Source organism: Thermobia domestica, chromosome 11 (assembly GCF_964235325.1).
Source record: "Thermobia domestica chromosome 11, izTheDome1.hap1.1, whole genome shotgun sequence".
Lineage (NCBI taxonomy): Eukaryota > Metazoa > Arthropoda > Insecta > Zygentoma > Lepismatidae > Thermobia > Thermobia domestica.
Genome location: NC_137464.1, coordinates 12,156,472 through 12,179,252, shown reverse-complemented (window position 1 = coordinate 12,179,252; position 22,781 = coordinate 12,156,472). Strand labels below are relative to the sequence as shown.

Here is a 22,781-nt window from a genome sequence, read left to right as displayed (position 1 = left end):
TCCTTTTTTGCAATTTTCCTGTAAGTTAGTACCGGAAGGCTACAATCATGACAAATTTCATCATTCTAATCCTGCCGGAAGTGCCTAAACATTTTGGAGTGTAGAAGATGTCCCATATAAATAACATGGGAAAGATTTTTCTGTTTCCCGTAAAACCACTCTAAATTTGGATTTTTTTATTTTTACTGATTTACTTAGTTAATGCTTATGAAAACGTATAAGCATACCAAATTTCAAGTTTGTATTTCAGTTCTAAGTACCTAAAATATAAGATTATAGGTAAAAAGAAAGCCCATTTAAATAACATGGGGAATTTCTTCATCTCCCCTTTAGAGCCCCTAAAAATTAAAAACATTCACTTTTGGTAATTTTTCTGTCGGTTAGTTCCGAAAAGCTACAATCATGTCAAATTTAATCACTGCAGCCCTACAGGAAGTGGCCAATAATTTTGGGGTGTAAAAGGTATCCCATATAAATAACATGGGGAAAGATTTTTCGGTTCCCCATAAAGCCACTGTAAGGTTGGAAATTTTTATTTTTACTCATTTACTTATGTAATTTCAAAGAAAACGTACAAGCATACCGAATTTCAAGTATTTATCCTAATTCCAAGTACCTAAAACATGCGATTATAGGTTAAAAAAAAGACCCACTTAAATAACATTGAGAATTACTTCATTTCTCCTTTAGACCCCTAAAAGTTAAAAATATTAACTTTTGGCAATTTTTCTTTCTGTTAGTACTTGAAAGCTACAATCATGCCAAATTTCAACTTTCCACGTCAATCGGAAGTACTCCTTAAATTCATGTAGTTTTTTATATAGTTAGGATGGGATATAGGCCTACCATTGGACAAAAAATGAACTGAAAATTCCAAAAGGTTTTTATTTTGTAACCAATTAAAATCACGGAGTGTTTTTATGGACAGAGTGTAAATGGACAATTATTTAGACCAGTGTTTCCCAACCGGTGTGCTGCGGCACACTGGTGTGCCGCGAATGGGCCGCTGGTGTGCCCCGAGGAAATCGAAACAAAATTATTAATTCTATTACAATCAAATTGCAAGACATTGAGCCTCACATTATATTTATGAGGAAAAATATGTTTCGGATTACTATGAATTTATAATTTTAAGTTTCATACTCTATATATTTTTAATGTTAGAAATTTTTTTGTTATCATTGTTATCACCATTATTGCTTCTTTATTGTTGCAGATTATGAAACTGAAATATTAAAATATTCAATCCTTTCGACAAAGCAAACATGGATACAAATGACCTACATTTGTGTTTTAAAAGTACAAGAGATTTGTGTCTTTGGATACAGTTTTCGAAAAACAAAGCGTATTGTAAAAACCCGAGTGCTATACTTCATTGTAATTGTTTTCTATTTTTAAATTAGAATGAAAAATAAGCGTAATGATTTACCACGGAGGAAAACAAGTGATCGAGCTTTCTTCTCTGTGAAAAAGATATCAGTAATCATTGAAAAAAATTACCACGGTATTTTATATTTACAAATAATAATAATAATAATAATAATAATAATAATAATAATAATAATAATAATAATAATAATAATAATAATAATAATAATAATAATAATAATAACATCTATATGAGTGTGCCGCGAGAATTCAAGTTACACCTGTAGTGTGCCGCAAGTTAAAAAAAGTTGGGAAACGCTGATTTAGACCGAAAACCCTGCTAAGCTTACCATTACTACAGTAGAGTACCGAAAACAACCTAATATAGACCGAAAGGTAGCTGAGTTTGTGAAAATGCCGGGTAATCGGGTTAAAAAAGAATAAGTACAAGTATTTCCTCAGAAAATACAGTACAGTACTTGTATATATTGATTACTTAAGAATACAACAGAGAATAAACTACTCAATTACCCTTAAACAATGGAAAAATACGTACTTTATGAAGGCATACAGCCTTCACTATACATGATAATGAAAATTAATGAATACACACTATACAGTAATTTATCTGATAAGACGGACCTCAGAAAAATATATTTTATGAAGCCACAAAGCTGTTTATAATGAAAATTAACTAACCGACTTTGCAAAATTGGCTACGTTTTTAAAGAAATCTGTAAATTTCCTTAAACAGGTCTGTGCATGGGTTTTTTGTTTCGCTTCAGCAGGGTGTGGCCGAGTTATTCGCACTGCCGGTTTATCGAGTGCCGAGTTTCAGGGACTGTATTGTACTCGGAACCCATTATACTGAGCGTTGTTTCAAAAGAATCAAATTTTAAACAAGTTTTTAAAGTCCTTGATTATAATGTCAAAATTTGTCAACAAAGATTATACCAGTTTCTTTATTCTACATTATGTTTTATGAATATGAATATTCAACAAATTAGACAATATTTAATCTTTTCACATTATTTTACACATACAGGTAACTGCCTTCGAGTGCTTGTACGTAAACAAAACTTGGTAACAAATGTGTGGTTCTCCCTAGACAAAAGAGGTGGTAAATCTTTGTTATGGGGAAAATTTAATTTCCGAAAGAGAAGAGTGTATTCAAAAATTCCCAGACGGATGGCAACTCTTGTGTCTCGTGTCGCAACACATGGGCAACTTGCCAAAACAGATACAGGGTTGGTTGGTTAGAGGGAACGGGGGGACATAAACACCGTAGAAGCCTCTCTCTCTCTCTCTCTTCGTTCGCTATACTTCAGATCAATGCGAATTTGACATGCTGAATAGTGTCAGGATATTCACCAGCTAGACAAACAAAAATAAAATATGGTTTATATCCTTATTTTTGAATGCAGTGAAATAGTAACACGTAACAATTTAAACTAATAAAAAAATAACGTTCATTTAAAAACTAGCTCTTTCATAACTGTATGATTGGAAATTTAGTCATAAAAACTATGAATGAATAGTTATATTTCTGCTTGTTCTATTTGAGTTCACTCTAAAACTTTTACCATTCGTTTTTCGAGTTTTAAATGAATGCTCCGTGGAAAACAAGCACTTGTTTTTTCTCCTCTGTGTGAACAATGAGTAATTATTTCTTTTGTCCTAATAGGAAAGCTTTACGTGTTTTATTGGTTTAAAAGTTGATTGGATCAATACAAAGACAACCATAGATTTCACAAAAAAAAAAAAAAAAAAAAAAATACAGTGGTGCCTGTGCTTAACAAAACCAATTTGTTCCACAGGGGCGGATCTAGCTCGGGGCTGAGGGGGCCTAACCCCCCAGTTTTTTGAGTAACAAAAATAATTGAAGTTATTATTTATATATTTTTGAAAGTTTATAGTAAACTCATGATATACATATCATAGTTTGGGTTCTGGTTGGTCCCCCCAGTTTTTAACTTCTAGATCCGCCTCTGTCGTTCCAGATAATGGAAAATCTCACATACCGAATACAATTTTTCTGCATAAAGAGATGGAGAATCTATTAATTTTAATATACGTTTCAATAATATTAATATAAGAATCAATTAACATGGTATTTTGTACATAAGCAAGGTCATTTCCCTTACAAATCTGAGTGGGAAATTTGGGTTCGATTCACGGTGGAAACTTATGTGTTTCGCACCAGACGTTAAGCTGTAGATTCAATGCTCATACAGCCTCGGTGCTGAAAGGAATATTGAAACCAAATTCCAGCCAAGGGTGCACGGTGGTTCAGTGATGCCAATGTGGTGGATGCGAGTGGTCTAAGGAATTGAGCTGATCATAGGGATCGGAAGTCCATTGGTCGTTTCAGTCCCTCTGAAACAGTGTTGCCAAAGCATTGACACAAAATATCGCTAAGCAACAAATGAAATAACTCCAAGTTTGAGTGAAAAGTCGCTTACACTTGAAGCCATGATACTTGTGATAGAATTAATACTATAAAGTACTTGCATTATCTGACTTTTAAAAATGCATTAAAAGTGCATAAAAGAAATAAGTCAAATACCAGTAATGATTTCAGATGACTTTGCTCAATGGGACTGCAAATAAACGCGGGTGAAAGCAGTACAGCAAAAATACTGTAAACCCGGGCTGTGCAGCATCAGAGAAATGCTTCGAAAGGTATTTCGTCTCCTCGGGGGTATGTACCCCTGGATTACCCCTGAAATCATTACTGTTAAACACCCACTTCACTTTAAATCACACTTCTAGAGTTAATTAATGCTACATAACATGCGTATCAACTGAAGTTATGAGAACATTGAAGTTTGCAATTGTTCTCCATTAGAGGGAAAGAAGGAACAGAAAACAAAATCGGATTGTGGAGGTTGCCTAACTTGTCATGACTTCCACTGATTAAAGTAAACAAAAAGAGAGAAAAATGGTTCGAACTAAAAAGTTCTTGATAGCAAAAGGTAAAGTTCGCAGCACAAAAGTAGCTAAATTTCTATGTATGTCGCAAAATCGTCATTTTAAAAATCACCTTAAAAGATGCCATCGAGAAAAATGATTTTTTTTGGTCTCTAACTTGGAAGTCTTATTCCCCTAGATTTAGTGACATTTTCCGCAAATTGGCAACACTGCTTGAAGGAGGTTCTTAACACTCCCTGATGTTTCTGTGTTCCTGTCGCGCTGAATTAAGTAGAATATTGAATAAAATTAATCAGAAGATTATGGAGATACTCGTAAGTGTCTCGGTTGAGAAGAATTTTAAAAAAAATAAAAGTGATAAAAGGATTCACCTTTGGCGCGGTCCCCTCTATCGATCAGAGCTCGTGTAACATTTTGGTGTACAACATCATGTCAGCGGATTTATTCGAGATTCTCCCGTTTCTTCCATCATTATTAATTCACCAGTTCTTTCATAAATATTCACTTGCATCAATCATCCACCTTCTTTGGCTCAAAGGGCTTAATAGTAGGATGTTAAAGAAAAGATTTCAGTTTTTCAAACCCAACCAATCAAATCCTTACAAATGCCCAAAAAAAGAAAGAAAGAAAAAGAAAAGAAATAAAGAAAAAGAAAAGAAAGAAAAAGAAAAGAAAGTAAGTAAGGAAAAGAAAAGAAAATAAAGAAAAAGAAAAGAAAGTAAGAAAGAAAAGAAAAGAAAGTAAGTAATAGAAAGAAAGAAAGAAAGAAAGAAAGAAAGAAAGAAAGAAAGAAAGAAAGAAAGAAAGAAAGAAAGAAATATCAATTAAATATCTTTAAAATATATTATTTTTCTTTGTTCAACAGGTTTTCAGTTTTAAAAGAAATAAATTATGGGTAGAGAATTGTTACAACCAGGCGCGAAGCCAGAAACTTTTATTGGGGTGACCCAAGCATTGAGAGGGTCGAATACTACAAACTACAAGCCAGTACGTCTATGTAATACTGAACTGGTATTATTCTGCATCCGAAAAGACGATAAGTAATTATAAAATACTTCCACCTATATTTTCAGGGAAAAAATGATAGACTAGATTGTTTTTATAAGAGAAAGAGTACAGATGATGTGTAAGATCAAATTTTCATGCTACATCAATCATTTCCCTGTTAAACAAGTATAGTTTTATTATAGTATTATAGTATAGGTTATACTTCCATCTATATTATTAGGAAATAATGATAGAACTAGATTGTTTTTATAAGAGAAAGAGTACAGATGAAGTGTAAGATCAAATTTTCATGCTACATCAATCATTTCCCTGTTAAACAAGTATAGTTTTATTATAGTATTATAGTATAGGTTATACTTCCATCTATATTTTTAGGAAATAATGATAGAACTAGATTGTTTTTATAAGAGAAAGAGTACACATGAAGTGTAAAATCAAATTTTCATACTACATCAATCATTTCCCTGTTAAACAAGTATAGTTTTATAAAAAAATCTACAAATTTATGAACAGTTAGGATATTTTAGGATGGATATGGTCCCGATGGACCTCAGTGGGTGCTCCCCTGGCTACAACAAAAATATTGGCGCGAATCAATAAAAAAAGGAAAAAAGACAATGAAGGATAAATGTAATTGGGACTTGGCAATTGCCTAAATAAAGTTTAAAAAGAACGTTGGACCGACGTAGGCTAATGGTTGCGACTTCGTAATTGCCTAAATAAAGTTAAAAACAACTTCGACCCAACGTAAGCTAATTATTGCGACTTGGTAATTGCCTAAATAAAGTTAAAAACAACTTCGACCCAACGTAAGCTAACGATTTGAACTTGGTGATTACCTAAATAAAGTCGAAAGCAACGTTGGACCAACGTAGACTAATGATTGGGACTTGGTGATTGTCTAAATAAAGTTGAAAAACAACATTGTCCCGAAGTAGGCTAACGGTTACAACTTGGTGATTGTCTAAATAAAGTTGGAAAACAACGTTGGTCCAACGTAGGCTAATAATTGGGACTTGGTAATTGTCTAAATAAAGTTAAAAACAACGTCGCCCCAACATAGCCTAATAATTGCGACCTGGTGACTACCTAAATGAAGTTGCGAAACAACATTGGTCCAGCGTAGGCTAATGGCTGGGACTTGGTAATTGACTAATAAAATTTAAAAACAACGTTGGTTCAACGTAGGCTAATGATTGGGACTTGGTAGGCCTAATTGCTTAAATAAAGTTGAACACCTCGCACTCCCAGTCCCAATTTTATCTTTTTCGTGGGGATTATATTGGCAAATGCTCGGCAAAGCGGACAACTACAATGTAGGACCACCATTGCTAGCCACCATTTCCCATTGTTGGGTCTACTGTCTGTACTACTCAGGTTACTAATTTTATCAGTCTTGTTAATTGGATATTTGTTGGAAAGTTGGAACATTTTAAGCGAGCATTTTTCTTTTCTAACGTGGATTTTTCGCAAGAGAAGACACTCACTGCTCGATGAACTGTTACGTGTATAACCACATCCTAATTATTTTTGAATGGAGAACTTTGGGAGAAATACTGTTAGGAATTTTTCTTTGAATTAGGAAGAAAACGGGAAATTCTAACAATCTCACATTTCCTTTTTTACTATTAATTCCTTCCCGTCCCTATTTCACTCACTCTTTCTCTCCGTCACTCTACACAAGACAAACGCTCATCCATCTCTCAAGATTGATGAACTTTGCATCCACCTAAACAAGCATAGCCAGCAACCACATTAAGTAAGAAAAAGACCAAATTAAAGATGGGAAAGAGAAAAATACGCAAAGAAGAAGTTGGTACCATGAACTCCTGCTGTAAAATGATCATGGGTAAACAACAGTAAGTAAAAGTAATATATACAATATTTAGCAGTATAATTGCATATAATCAGAAAATTGCATATCTTCGGGCCACAAATTTGCTGTGATGAAACTGTCAACACTGGTCTGGGATTTGTAGAGAACGACACAATAACTCAACAGCAAATTAGTGTACTTCATTTACACGTGGTTTTGTTTATGGTCATTTAGAAGTAACACGGGATAGATAATAGGTTAGTTTCAATGTCCCTTTCTTTGTAAGAGTGAATTTATAAATATACAAGAATTTAATATTTCTACGTCTCACGTAACCTCTGTGCTGAAAGGGTATATTAAACTGCAATCAATCAACTTTCAGTAATCATCCATCTCCTTTAGCCTACAGGACATAGTAATACTCAGTAAAACTATAAATTTCGTCTCACACTGAGAAAAAAATCCATTATCTGGAGATCAATATATTGTACAAATATATGGAATCCATATTGTTACTACGGAAATCTGTACGGTGCATACATTATCCATATGCTACATACTGTTTCCGCTTAGATGTTACATCATACCGTTGCAGAATGTATGATATCTAAGTCTTCCGTATATTATATACATATACGCAGTGGCGGATCCAAGGGGGGGCCATAGGGGCTATACCCCCCCTTTGACGCTCAGGTATACACTTGATAAAATGGGCTTCAATCCTGCTTTACACTGGATAAAACGGCAAAATATGGTTTAGCCCCTCAGTTGATCATATCCTGGATCCGCCCCTGCATATACGTATGTTACATACGTCAGCTATATGTTAATACGTTCATCTGTATGTGAGATCATTCCTGTCTATATATATATATTTCTTTATTTCATACGGATGTCTTTGGCTTAGGACACCCGAGTTTGATTCTCGGCGAGAGCTCATGTGGTTCGGATTCCACATTAATAAACTGTACCTGTAGGTCCACGTCTCATACAGCCTCGCTGCTAAAATTGACGATAAACAGAAAATCAAATCAAATCAAATCAAATTATTATTATTATTATTATTATTATTATTATTATTATTATTATTATTATTATTATTATTATTATTATTATTATTATTATTATTATTATTGGTGTAAACACTCTCCAACTCTCAACCGTAGGAATTATATCGATGGAATCCACGCATTCCATTGACTCAGCGTTTTCATTTAGCAATGAATACACATAGAGACAACTAATCAGTCTATTTATCTAGCACGCATAAACACAGAAAGTAAACAGATAAAGTCATCTATATTACGGGCTATAAACTACACACATAGATAATTGCCTGCCCCCTGCCATGATAACAGTTTACTAACTGTGTGCATATTCCGAAGACGCTCATAATGGAAATCAATACATTATGGCCAACTCATATGACAAGCTTCAACAGGCATGGAAGCACCAATTGTCAGAGAGTCCCGCAGAAATAAACGTTTTGGTTTTGTATTTTTTCTTTTTTTTAATAACAGAAAGAACGGACAATTAACCAGTTAAGAATGTTCCAGGAACATTGCCACAACGAACTTAAAAAGAATTAATTTTTCTTATTAACTTCTACAGACTTTGTACCAATTGTTCTATGTACTTTATTGTTATACTCATTAAACAATTCTTGTAATATACCTATCCACTTATAATTTCCTTGAGCATTAAACTTTTTCCACGTGTTTTGTTTAAGAGTTCTGTTAAAACGTTCTACGATATGTTGGTTTACGGAGACAACAAACATTACAAATGGATTTAGCAGATATGCAAAATATTGCAAAGTATAATATTAATTACAAATACATATTATATTGTATTGACATTTTTTTCACAATATGCATATTGTGTTCCGTTAAAAACCAAGAATGGTCCTTAAATTGTAAAAGCAATAACAATTAAAAAAAAATAGATTGCCCCCTTTTAACATACAAGTACAGATTTAGCTGGTGAATTTTATAATCAACATGTAAAATCGCTGTTTAAAGAAAATGAAATTAATCATTATAGTGCTGAAAATGGAGGGCTCAAAATTGAAAAATTCGCAAATAACACACACACACACACACACACACACACACACACACACAGAGAGAGAGAGAGAGAGAGAGAGAGAGAGAGAAACAGAAAATTCAGTAACATACTTTTTAAGTTCGTTGAAAATATTGAGATTCTTAGAAATCTAGCATTAAAATATGCATATATTCATGAGCAGAAGTGGGTATCCATGCATACACCTACTATAGTACAGGTATATTTTTTGTCTATAATTTTGAAATGAATACTACATATTATAGTCATGTTTTGTAATTTTGAAAGGACACAACCGCCGGGATAATAAGTCAGTTGAGCTCTCTCAGATGGTGTATCGGCTAGCACCTTTGGTGCACGAGATCCCAGGTTCGATTCTCGCTGAAAGAACCTTGTAATTTTCACGTGTTACTGTGGTTCGAATTCCAACTTGAAGTGTATTTAACCCTTAGAATCCCGGAAAATAATACTGACGAACTGTCAAACATAGTCTTGAGGTCCATTGGACCCCACCGGGAGTCCTAGGGTTAAAGGAGCACTAATAATCAATAGAGGGCAGCACGTGCCTGTATCTTGCCAGTGTATTTTGTAGGGAACAATAATATTCAAAATAATTCAATCAAATTCAAAAGATGAATATTCAGCCAATAGATGGCATATCGTTTTCCTTATTTTTCCAATGTATTTTATAGGGAGTAGAGATGCGCACGAGACGAGTCGAGACACGGCTCTTACAATAGTGAAATATACATTTTTCGAATCGAGACATCACTTTTATAGTACATTTTCGAGACGAGACAGTCAAAAATATTGTCTCGTGCGCATCCCTAATAAGGAGCGACAACATTCAAAATAATTCAATCAAATTCAAGAGATCAATATTCAAACTTTGTTCAAAGATGAGTTGTAGAAATAATCATCGTAGTTGGCGCACCCGAACTCTTTATCTTTCTACATATGTTCAGTATAGATTTTCTAGTTAATGCCACGTACTTAAATCTTTTCCCATAGCATACTTACAGATTTCTGGACGAAGTTTGAATTTAATTCCAACAGTAGTTGTTTATTTCCGACCAGAAGGAAAATCTAGATCCTACACAAGAGTGGGATTGTATAGTGTCGTACACAACCAGGTAAGGTTTTATTAAAATACATAACCATGATTTTTTGTACCCTGCACGTGCCGACGGAGGACACACTATTTCCGTCTATTTCGGGCTGCACAGAATAGTCCTGGTTAAGAATATACCTGTACATACCTTGCTACAGAAAATTTTGGGTGAAATACAGAATTTTGCTAAATTTCATCTCCGGAGATTTTCTTGACTAAACATAAGCTATTTTTGCTCTCAGTATTTTAAACAGTATTGCGGGGCTCTACAGAAAGCATGATGAAGGCAGAAATTTTCTATTTTTTACTGCTAATTTATTTGTACTCTCAAAATGAAATGAAAATGAAATCTTCCAGTTTAACATCCCACGATTATATCCTTAAGGCTAAGGGAGAAGGATGATTAAGGCAAATGAATGATGATGGAAAAATGGTGGAATGAGAATGTGGGAGGAAACAGGAGTATCCCAACAAAACTCAAGAACACGATGTTATCCACCACAAACTTGCTTGGTCGGGGATCGAACCAGTGACCCTGTCCATCAGAGATAAGTGCTTTACCACTGAACCAGCGTGGCTCCGGTATTTGCATCCTCAGTCATAGTTGGTGGTTTAAATGTAGCGTTTCTTTTTAGTACCAGGGCTAAACGAGACGTGGACCTACAGTTGATGATGGAGTCCGAGCAACCACTGTAATGAGTTCAAATTTTGAATGCTCTTCCACCGGGAATCGAACCTGGGACTATGTGCAGCAAAGTCTCACAAACTACTCACTAGGCCAGCGGGAGCGGCCTATATCTCCAGTCACATTTTGTGTATTTGTACCAGCACACAAGAAAATTGTGTGTTTTATAGCTTAACGACTTTCCTGCTCTGTCTTCTTCAAGTCTTTATCGTAAAATATATTGGTACACAGGGTTTCTAATAAAATATAAATACTATATCTCGTACATGCTCATACAAGGATACAAATTATAATTTAAATATCATGTTTTTATTTTATTTTACCTGTACCTTACAAGGGCGCATCCACACTGGGTACTCAAGGTCCGGAACCCCCAAAAATTTGTAACTCAACATACATTTATACACATTTTTAATGAAACTATACACAGAGAAAAATCCGTTCTCCGGACAGCGGTATATTGTACAAATATACGGTATCCTCTTGCTTACTATAGAAATCAGTACGGATCATACGTTATTCGTATGCTACATAGGCACTGCCCTTAGATGTTACATCATGCCGTTGCAGGATGTCTGACATCTAACAGTTTTCCGTATATCACATGTATATACTTATGTTACCTTCGTCAGCTATATGTTATGTATGTGAGATCCTGACCGCCTACATTGTTTCATACAGAAAGTACGTATAGATGGAACACATACAAAAAGTATTATAAAACATGCGCTTTCAGTTATACGTCTGCTGTACGTTGTCCAAAAACTACATGAATTACCATGTAACCTATCTTTTAAGTACGCCACCTACACCTTTTTCTCAGTGTACTTATTTAGGAGAGAAATACTTGATATAGACTAAAGATTTGACCTTACTTATTATCTGTACTATTTCTTTTCTGATAAAAATAATCTAATTTTAGCACTTTTCGTAAGAATATAGTTGTCAGTACTAAAAATTACTTATCATTTTTTTCAGCTGTAGAATAATACCTGTTCGATACTACATAAATATAGTGTCTTGTGCGGTATTATTGGACCTCCTCAGAAACCTTGGACCCGTCCCAACAAAAATTTCTGGGTGCGTACGTAATGCCTTATATTCATATAAATATGGAATAGATATAAGGTTTTTACATTGCGCAATATGCGTAGTATTTATTCCATTTTATACTCTTACGTAATAAAATTTAATAGAACTTAAAATTTTAGTAGACGCCTGCGTTCGTTTAACTTATTTTTTTTTCTGATTTTATTCATAGGTTTACAAGTCCTAGGATGCCTATCAGAAGGTTAGACTCTAATGAGCTCACCGATAATACAGTATAAAAGGTGGATACCATTGGCGGACCCAGAAGGCTCGTTTGAAGGGGCGGATCACCTTCTGAACGATGAATGCAGGTTTTAAATGCGGAGTTTTACACTAAATCAGAGTATAGTAGTGTAGTATTTTATGCATAAGTCTATATAATGGTAGCATTTGGGAAGTATTGTTGTCCCACCTCCCTCACCATGATCCGCTAGTGGGTGGTACAATAAGAATTTTAAAAAAATCAATTATTTTGTTGTATCTCTCTTTTTTTTATTGCCTATTTCCATTAGGTAGAGTTTAAATAACCTTTTGGGGGTGTGAAAAAGCGACTCAATTGCCTGGGTTCAATTCCCGCTAGGAGAGCATAAAAATTTAATTTCATAATCATTCAGTTTCGTTAATTATCCGTCTCCTTTAGCCTAAAGGACATATTCGTGGGCACTCATTTCATTCATTTTAATCTCGAATTCCGAAAAATTGATTTAGGAGAAACCGCAGGGAACTCCAGTACTTTTAGTCTTTGAAGTCTTTTAGTTTAACGTCCCATGCTAATGCCCTTCAGGCTAAAAGTGACAATGGTTAGAGTATGTGAATAATGATGTAAAAAAATTGGTGGAATGATAAAGTAGAAGTACTTTGAGAACACCGACGGACACTATGTTATCCACCACAAACTTGACCGGAGATCGAACCAGGGACTCCATGTATTATAGGCCTACCACTGAGCCATTGAACCCCCCAAATTAGGAATTTTGTCAACGGAAATGTGGAAATTTATAAAGCTAGGCAACATTGGATTTCATTATCAGCTACAGATCACCGAATATTATTATACGAATAAGAAAGTGAACGCATCTAAGATCTATATTTACGCTCGCATAGGTAGTACACATAGGGACTCACAGAGCGAAAGGTCAGAAAGTCTAGGAAAAAGTGATATACGGAGCACACACACACACACACACACATATATATATATATATATATATATATATATATATATATATATATATATATATATATATATATATATATATATGTATGTAAGTGTACGCAGAATTTCATCAAATGAGAGTTCAAACCTCTAAGTTCATATCATTTCAAATCTAATGTTTATTTTTGTATATATCTTGCTCAAGAGAAGTTAAAACCGAGAACTGTCCTTTTGGGTACGCTACTGTATAAAGATTGTTGTAGTGTTCAATTTCCAAGGAAAAATAAGTACAACACATCCAATCATAGACGCCGACTTTTATTTTCCTCAATGGATTTTAATGCTTCAATCAGAACGACTCATTCTGATTTTTAAAACATAGATCCAGTGGACCAGTGATTCTCAAACTGGGGGCTCCCCTTCAGAAGTGTGAAAGACCTAGCAAGGGAACACAGGCTACTGGAATAACATAGACTGTGAAATTACTTTTAAACCTGTAAAGACGTATTTTTTCCCTACGATTAATTACGTAAACGTGTATTGAAGAAAAGTTAAACTAAATATTGAGATTTTGTGTTTTATATCTCAAATTTGTTTTAGTAATATTGGCCAAAGGAGAAGAACAAAAAATATTGAAATACTATTGGATATTTAAAAATCAGCGTACAAATTATTAAAATAAAAAAGTGATAAAAGCGCATAATTATCACAAGTATTGACAGGTCACTTGCAGCAACTGAGAAGCTTCCATGCTCCACGGTCTTCCGCTAACCTCTTCGTCTTCACGTACGATTTTTTAAATGTTGTTATTGTCCATTAATTGTAGTCTTCTTCTTCATCTCCCTCTCTTTCTTGCCATCAGAGCACAAAAATATATTGCTCAATTGAATGTTTGAATTTTTAAGATTGCGTGGTGTAATCAAAGAAATGATACTCATTGGTATATTTCACATTACATGACCTATTTTGTTTTACTACCCAAAGTGTAATTTTCAAATTAATTCCAATGTAAAAAGAAAAGGGACACTGAGCTGCCATTAAAAATGAATCTATTAAAATTGTTATTTCAGACCCGGAGTACTCTTACAGTCGCGTCTATGCATCCAGTTGTGAGCGCGAAGGAGAGAAATGTAATATTTCCGTAATCGCGGTAATCTCGGTAAAAATATGTCAACTAACATAAACATTTTTTTCTAAAATCTAAAAATATTCTCTATAAGTATTAATTATATCAAATTTGATTTTATAGTATCTATTTTCTTAATTACTGCAATGCTAAATACGCTAAGAAAAATCCGTTATGCGGAGAGCGGTATACTGTACAAACATACGGGATTCTTATGTTTACTACGGAAATCAGTACGGAGCATACGTTATCCATATGGTACATACAGGTGGATAGGCGGCGATTGCCGCCCAGACAGGGGCCAAGTGAAAAGGGGGCGAAATGAAAATTTTAATAAAGAGAAGATCACATAAATTTGAAAAAAAAATACATAAATCAAAATAAAAATTCATTACACCAATTTCCGATAGCAAAATTAAGATTTATTATTGATAATTTCTTTCCTCATCTTTTATCGCGTCGCAACCATAGTAGATAATTCCATTACGATACCCTGTAGGCCTATACGGGGTACACAAGATTTGCATAAATACACACAATCTGAGTATTTGACATAGTTCATGGACCACAAGTGCTTACTGGTATTAACGTCCTTACGAGAAGATTTTATCATGCTTGTTCCCGAAGGTAATACGCCCCCCCCCCCGCGGAAAATTATTTTGGGCTACGTGCAGTGGGTGTTCCTTTGCAGCTTATCGTACCGCTTATTCACGAATACTGAAACTGTTAGTTCTAACCATACATTAATTTGTCAGTAGTTCTTTATTAACAAATTACAAATTTTAGCCATCCCAAAACGAGATGAATAAAGGTTTACTAATGATTACTGCCTATGTTAATCTCATAAATATTGTTACATAACATACGCCATGATTATATATTATGGTCTTTATGGTATAATGAATTGTGTTGCTACTAAAGAATAGTGTGCTTTATCTAAGATAATACTATGCTTTATCTAAAATAATAGTGTGCTTTATCTAAGATAATACTGTGCTTTATCTAAGATAATAGTATGCTTTATCGAAGATAGTAGTTTGCTTTTGTCGTGGAAATACAGTTGGCACTTGGGATAATGGTGGTTGGAGAGGATTGAGAATTCGGGGCCAACAATATATCAACCGCCGGTGCCAACTAGTAGCCAGTCCGGCCCTGGGTACATACGTACTGCCCTTAGATATTACATCATGCCGTTGCAGGATGTCTGACATCTGACAGTCTTCCGTATGTCACATGCGTCAGCTATATGTTATATACGTCCATTTGTCTGTGAGGTCCTGACCGCCTATATACAGGTTTTTTTCGTACGTAAAGTACGTTTATTCAGAACACTCATGCGGAAAGTAGGTATAAAATAGACCCCTATATGTTTTCCAGTTACACATTTGCTGTACGTTAAGTCCAAAAACTACAGGATTTATACGTACGCCTCATAGATTTTTTTTTCTCAGTGTAGCTTACTTTCTCCTCTTTTAGTTTGGGAAATCTACTTCGATAAAAGGTAAGATTATGAGTAGTTCGGAAGCCACCTCTGGCTATTTTTCAAAGAACTTCATTTCAAAAAAGTTGAGTTGATTTTGAGTCTAATATTCCTTTTAGCAGCGAGGCTATATGAGACCGGACATACTGATTAATGTGGAATCCGAACTAAATGAGCTTCCCCGGGAAACGAACCCTAGTCTCTCACGCCAAAGACGCGTACGCCAACCGGTTAGCCACGAAGGAGCTCTTTATTTCAAACAACTATTTACATAAGTACCACGTCTCTCACAGCCCTGGTATTGAAAGAGGGCGGTAAACTACTAACAGATAAATGAAATCTATCTTGTATTTTTGTTTACACAAAGGCAAGATTATAATTGGTAGAATCACAGCTAAAGATAATAATTTGCACATAATAAAACTAATTGAACTCCCTCTTGACTATTTGGTTAGCGTACGCGTTTTCGGTGCGAGAGGTCCGGATTCGATTCTCGAAAAAAGCTCATGTGGTGTGGATCTTCTGTTAAACTATAGATTCACGTCTCATATAGCATCCGTGCTGATAGGAACACTAAAATCCAAAACAATAAAATTAATTGTTAAGAGCTTTTTATAATCTAAAACGTTTTGCGACGATGAAAACACAAAATATATTAGATTCGCAAGATCTAAGAAATAATGTTGTTTTCTGCTCTTCTAAACCTACACTTCCCGCTAGTCTAGTCATTAGCACGTACACTTTTGGTGCACATGGTCCGGGGTTTGATTGCAGATGGTACAAACAACAAATTTAATTTGACAATAATTAACTTTGAATAATGATCTGTCTCCTTTAGGCTTAAGGGCATAACCATGGGACGTTAAACTAAAAAGGATTCATTTTATTTATTTTTCTTCTAAATATGTCTCGCTTCCTTCATCTTTGAAATCTTTGGGTCTTATGCAGAATCGTTCTGACGCATGATTAGTGCCATACTGAAGAGTTCGACTAACATATGTTTCCTACAGTAGTCAGGCCTTTAGTATGACGCTAAAAATACGTCAAAACGACTCTGCATAAGGCCCTTTGAGTTTAACGTCCCACGATTATGCCCGTTAGGCTAAGGGAGACGATGATTATAGCAAGTGAATGATGATGGAAGAATTGGTGGAATGATAATGTAGAACGAAACGGGAGTACTCCGGGAAAAACCCACAGACACAATGTTGTCCACTACAAACTTACTTGGCCGGGGATCAAAATGAAATGAAATCTTTACATTTTACGTCCCACGGTTATGCCGGCTAGGTTAGGGGAAAGGTGGTGTTGAGAAATGAATGAAATGGTGGAATGAAGAAAGTGGGAAGAAACGAGAGAACCCCGAGAAAACCCACGGATATGGTGTTCGGGTTCCACCACAAAGTTCACTTGGCGTGAGCTGGGATTGAATCAAGGGCCATAGTCATCAGAGGTGAACGCTGAACCACTACCGGGGATCTAACCGGGGATTTCACGCACCAAAGGTGAACGCTCTACCACTGAGCCACCGTGCCCCCTTCACTTGCTCCGTGTTTCAATAAGGTACTTTCTACAAAGTAAAAATTATACATATAAAAGTATGTATATAAAGCATGACGTCTATCGGTGGTGTGTATAAGTCAACATGACTTGATCAGAGACGAAGACCAGAAAGTTTGCTTTAGAGGCGAGTGACTCTACCACTGAGCCACGATGTACTATTCAAATTATAATACGAGTAAATATGGTTCTTTAATTAAACTGGAATATACGGCTAGCTTTATCTTTCACAACGAAGAAAGTACACCACTCACAATACTATATCTTTTTACTATGTTAAGGAAAATATATATATGAAATAATTGTGAAGTTTGATTTGATTTGCATGAAATGTTAGCATGCTCGCGTTTTTGTCTTTTGACACTTCCGGGAGTGGTATTTATTTGAAAAGAAATTTCTCGCTTACCTTTAGCTGCAACAGGAGAATTCGATGTTACTGCACCAACAAACTTCTTCTGACTGCAGCGAGCTGCTTGGCAAAGTGCCGAGAACTCGACGATCAGTGGCGGCTCCTGTTAGTCTACATTGAACCGTGGAGCAATATCTTTCGCGACTGGTTGCCAACCGACCTACTTGTACTTTAAAAAAAAAAAAAAAAAAAAAAAAAAACACGTTCATAGATGAAATCTCTATAAGTTTTAAGTAGGAATAGAATTCTACATTTTAAGCTTGTGTGAAATCAACCATGAAATTCAATTATAAAGTATATATATGTGTATATAATACGCACATACATCTATCTTTCTTTTTTTTCAGTTCCTCATAACTTCTCAAAAACTTAGATATTGATTATGTGACTATCGTCAGCGCTGAGCCTAAAGTTTGTAAAAAGAAAAATGGGAAGAAAAAATACTAAAAATTTTCCATCCTTTTCGTGGCCTTAAATTCCTTCACATAATATGGATTACTAAAAAGTTATTTTATATTTCTCATCTTCACATAGACACTTAAACCATATTACACTCCTTTTCTTTGGTTTTATATGGATAAACTTTTCTTCTTTTTACTATATACAACTTTTGAATTAATGTTTCTGTCTGGAAACTAATATACCTATATAGTGCTGCAAGAATATTCTCGCAAACGTGGCACTTGTAATGAACGCTTCTCAACATAATAATCTATCTATCTATCTATCTATCTATCTATCTATCTATCTATCTATCTATCTATCTATCTATCTATCTATCTATCTATCTATCTATCTATCTATCTATCTATCTATCTATATCTATCTATCTATCTATATATCTATCTATCTATCTATCTATCTATCTATATATATATATATATATATATATATATATATATATATATATATATATATATATATATATATATATATAGGGTGTTCGAAAAATATCGCCCACAGACAGTAGTGCGCTATTCTACAAGTCAATCAAAATAAAGGGAAAAATTAATATATCTTTTGGATCCTCGCCTGGAGACACAAGTTTCACTATGTGGCAACGTCGCATATAAAGAACCTTAGAGCAGATCTACCAATCCATCAATCACTTTCATCGATTCTTTCCAGATGGCAGTTAAAGTCGATACACGTTGACTCTAGCACCATCAATTAAAGTGACAATCGATGTAACTGCTTCGTGGAATCCTAGAACAATGCTAATGCTTGCATGTTAATTTACGACGTTGCCACTTTTCTTCTTCATAGCGGTTGAAGGAGGTCTAGTAGGGTATACTATTAGTACCCGGCTATTTGAGGCGATCGCAAAGCGTATTTATTGCTCATGCGTACTCTTGGAATACGCTGACCATGTATTTAAATGTAGATGGCTAATCATAAACGCGAAAGCAATAAAATCGCTGAGAAAACGTCAGCTCGAGCGTATTTGGTGCGGGTCGGAACAATAGACCTCCTGCTGTTTAAAAGATTTCAAAAGGAAGAGAAAAAAAGGAAAGACGTGTTGCCTGGCAAAGGGATTGTAGCAAGATACAGCTGCTTGGAAGATGGTTTGTGCAGAGTATTGGAACTCTGCTATTACACACCTGGACCTGGCAAAAAGACCTGGAAACCCTGACTGGCTCACAGTATGATTTACACATCTGGTGAAAGTAAATTTACTGAATAGCCACTTTGGGCGCGTACGCTACAGGGGGTAACGCTTTCTCGACTACCTAGGATTTACATAGCATTTTCACTTTATTTTGACCTGTAGAATAGCGCTTTGTTGTCCCGGAGCACCATTTTTAGAACACCATATGCATATACAGGGTGGGCCATTTGTTTTGATACCCTCTTGTAGCTTTCAAAGTAATTGATACAAATTTTGAAATTTCGTACAATACAAATATCGTTATTGGAACATTGTTTCATATACTCTACAAAGCAACTATATTAATAGTGTTGCCAACACAATATAAAGTTGTAGTGTATTTTTTTTCAAATAGAAGTACACCAGGTTTTTATATCTTTGAAATTTACATATTAAGAGGACCCATCATGGCGAAATTAAAGTACCACTAATTTTACAGTAATTATGTGATATCTTCAAATAGATAAAAGATAATAGAAAAGTGGAGTAAAAGCTCGCTAGACAATATTATTTTACATATAATACCGTTATCAAGACTCATTTATCTACTTTCGATTTCCAGCCATTTAGAAAATCGGCATTTATTTTCGCATTTTTAAATGGCTGCAAACGGAAAGCTAGTGATAACGGTACCTTATGTAAAATATTATTATCTAGCGCGCTCGGGTCCCGCATTTCGATTATATATACAGGGGCGGGACAAAAAAATCTAAAAACACTTCATACAGGACACGTAAGTTTGGCCCTCCACAGTACAACGCGTGTTGCGGTTGCCGAACGTTTTTTTGTTTTCAATGTGTCATGTGGACCTGCCTCTTCCGTCAGCAGTAACCCGTTCACCTGTGAGTGTCGTGGCGTGAAAGTGGTGTGGTAAAATGGGCGACCTGATAGACTTCCAAAGAGGCATAATCGTTGGTGCCCGTCTGGTTGGAGCTTCAGTGGCAACAGTGGCGAACATTGTGGAGGTATCGAAAGGCACTGTGTCCAATGTCACGAGGGCATACACAATTCATGGGCAAACGACGTCTGCAAAGCACAACAGTGGTCGAAAGACAATCCTGTCATATAGGGACCGGAGGGCATTAAAACGGATTGTAGCAGCTAAAAAGAAGACCACTGCAATGAAAATTATGTCTGAACTCAATTTCGGCCTACAGAATCCAGTTTCATCGAAAAGAGTGCGACTGGAACTTCATAAAATGAAAATGCATGGCAGGGCCACTATCGCCAAACCCCTGGTTACAGCAGTAAATGCGAAGAGGCGTATCCAGTGGTGCAAGGACCACAAGGCGTGAACTCATGAGCAGTGGAAACACGTAATGTGGTCCGATGAATCGACCTTCACCTGTTTCCAACAACCGGTCGTGTTTACGTATGGAGAACACCGTCGCAGGCCTATGATACAGACTGTCTGCTCCCAACTGTAAAGCATAGGGGTGGTTCTCTTACAGCATGGGCAGCGATATCGTGGTTTTCCGCAGGTTCCATCATAGCCCTGCATGGAATGATGAATGCTAAGGCGTATAAGACCATTTTGAGGGACCAGGTTCTACCTATGGCCCAAATATTGTTCCCTGATGGTGATGGCATCTACTAAGATGATTTGGCACCCTGTCACGCTGCAAAAACGGTAAACTCATGGTTTGAGGAGCATGACCAGGATCTATCACACCTCCCCTGGGTCCTACAATCACCAGATCTGAACATCATTGAGACATTGTGGTCTGAGTTAGAAAGGCGTGTTCGGTCTCATTACCCTCCACCAGCATCCCTTAAGGAACTGAAGGAGGAACATTGGTACAAAATTCCACACACCATGATTCAGGAGCTGTATACGTCTATTCCATCTCGGATCCAAGCTGTTTTGGACTCAAAAGGAGCCCCCACACCATACTAGGTATGATTTTCACACTTTTGCAAACGTTTTAGGTTTTTTGAAAAAAAAGTGCAATCTTTGAGTTTTACGTACCACGGTTATGCCGGTTAGGCTAAAGGAGACGGTGATTATGAGAAATGAATGAAATGGTGGGAAATGGGAGGAATGGGAGGAGACGGGAGAACCCCGAGAAAACCCACGCACACGGTGTTTGTCCACCACAAAATTCACTTGGCGGGAGCAGGGTTTGAACCCGGAACCCAGTGTTGGGAAGTAACGTAACGCAAGTAACGTTTCCTAGTAACGCGTTACATTTTTTCCAAAGTAACTGTAACGGTAACGCGTTACAAATTTTTAAGTAACATACCTAGTTTGCGTTACTTTTTCGCGTTACATTTCGGATGAAATCTTTGAGTTTTACGTCCCACGGTTATGCCGGCTAGGCTAAAGGAGACGGTGATTATGAGAGATGAGTGAAATGGTGGAATGAAGAAAGTGGGAGGAAACGGGAGAACCCCGAGAAAACCCACGAGCACGGTGTTTGTCCACCACAAAGTTCACTTGGCGGGGGCTGGGATCGAACCCGGGACCCCAAGCACCAGAGGTGAACGCTCTACCACTGAGCCTACATTTCGGATGAGTAACTACAATATATGTATATTTTTTTCGGAAACAAATGTTCCTTTCCTGTAAGTGAATTTCTCAGAATGAAACAATCGAGCATGAAATATGTATGTCAGTGACCGATAGTCACAGACACACAGACACACAGAGAAACAGATAAGTTCGTAGTGCCACTTGCTGTTTTTTGAAGATGAGGACAGCCTTAGGGAAATCATGTGTACTGATTGCAAGCACCTGGAAGATTTTGTCGTAGATTTTGACAGCTCCAAATCAATATATTCAGTGAGTGAACTAGGAGTGCAATGATACCGGTAGTCTATTTTACTTTGATTGGTGTGGTTTTTATAAAGATGGAGAACGAAAATATTTTACCCTTCGAACATTTGAAAGAATACTTTTTTCTTAAGAGTTGAGGATGATGGTGGACAGAATTTAAAAGTAAAGTGTTTGAAGTACCCCGGCGGAAAATATTTATCAACAACTATGGTGCCATAATTAACGATTTACAATAAGGGGTTAATATGAATAAACTGTGTTTCGATGAGCAGGCCTACTTTATTACTAGAAAATAGTTTGCTGATGGCATGTAATATTGGAGTTCCTTCAGGTCAGTTTGCTTATCCTAGAGTCCCGTTGATTATAGAGTAGAGTAATGTTTTTATATATTCTTTATTTTTAATTTTACATAATAACATTTCTAACTCATAGGGATGAACACGAGTCAAGCTAAAACTCGACTCGACTCGAATTCAAGTCGAGTTTCGAGTCAAGTCAAGGGTAATATCCTTGAGTCGAGTTCCGAGCCGATTCAGTTTTTCGCGTAGAGTTTC

At 35.9% G+C, this 22,781-nt stretch overlaps 1 protein-coding gene across 1 annotated transcript in view; it reads right to left on the bottom strand.

The window, feature by feature from the left end:
• LOC145663892 (synaptosomal-associated protein 25-like) overlaps positions 1 to 17,840 on the bottom strand; it is a 154,220-nt gene extending 136,380 nt beyond the window's left edge. The window contains exon 1 of the mRNA XM_081730056.1: positions 17,801 to 17,840. The gene's annotated coding sequence lies outside the window, so the exon portion shown is untranslated. The remainder of the gene's footprint in view (positions 1 to 17,800) is intronic.
• Between the last annotated feature and the right edge of the window lie 4,941 nt (positions 17,841 to 22,781).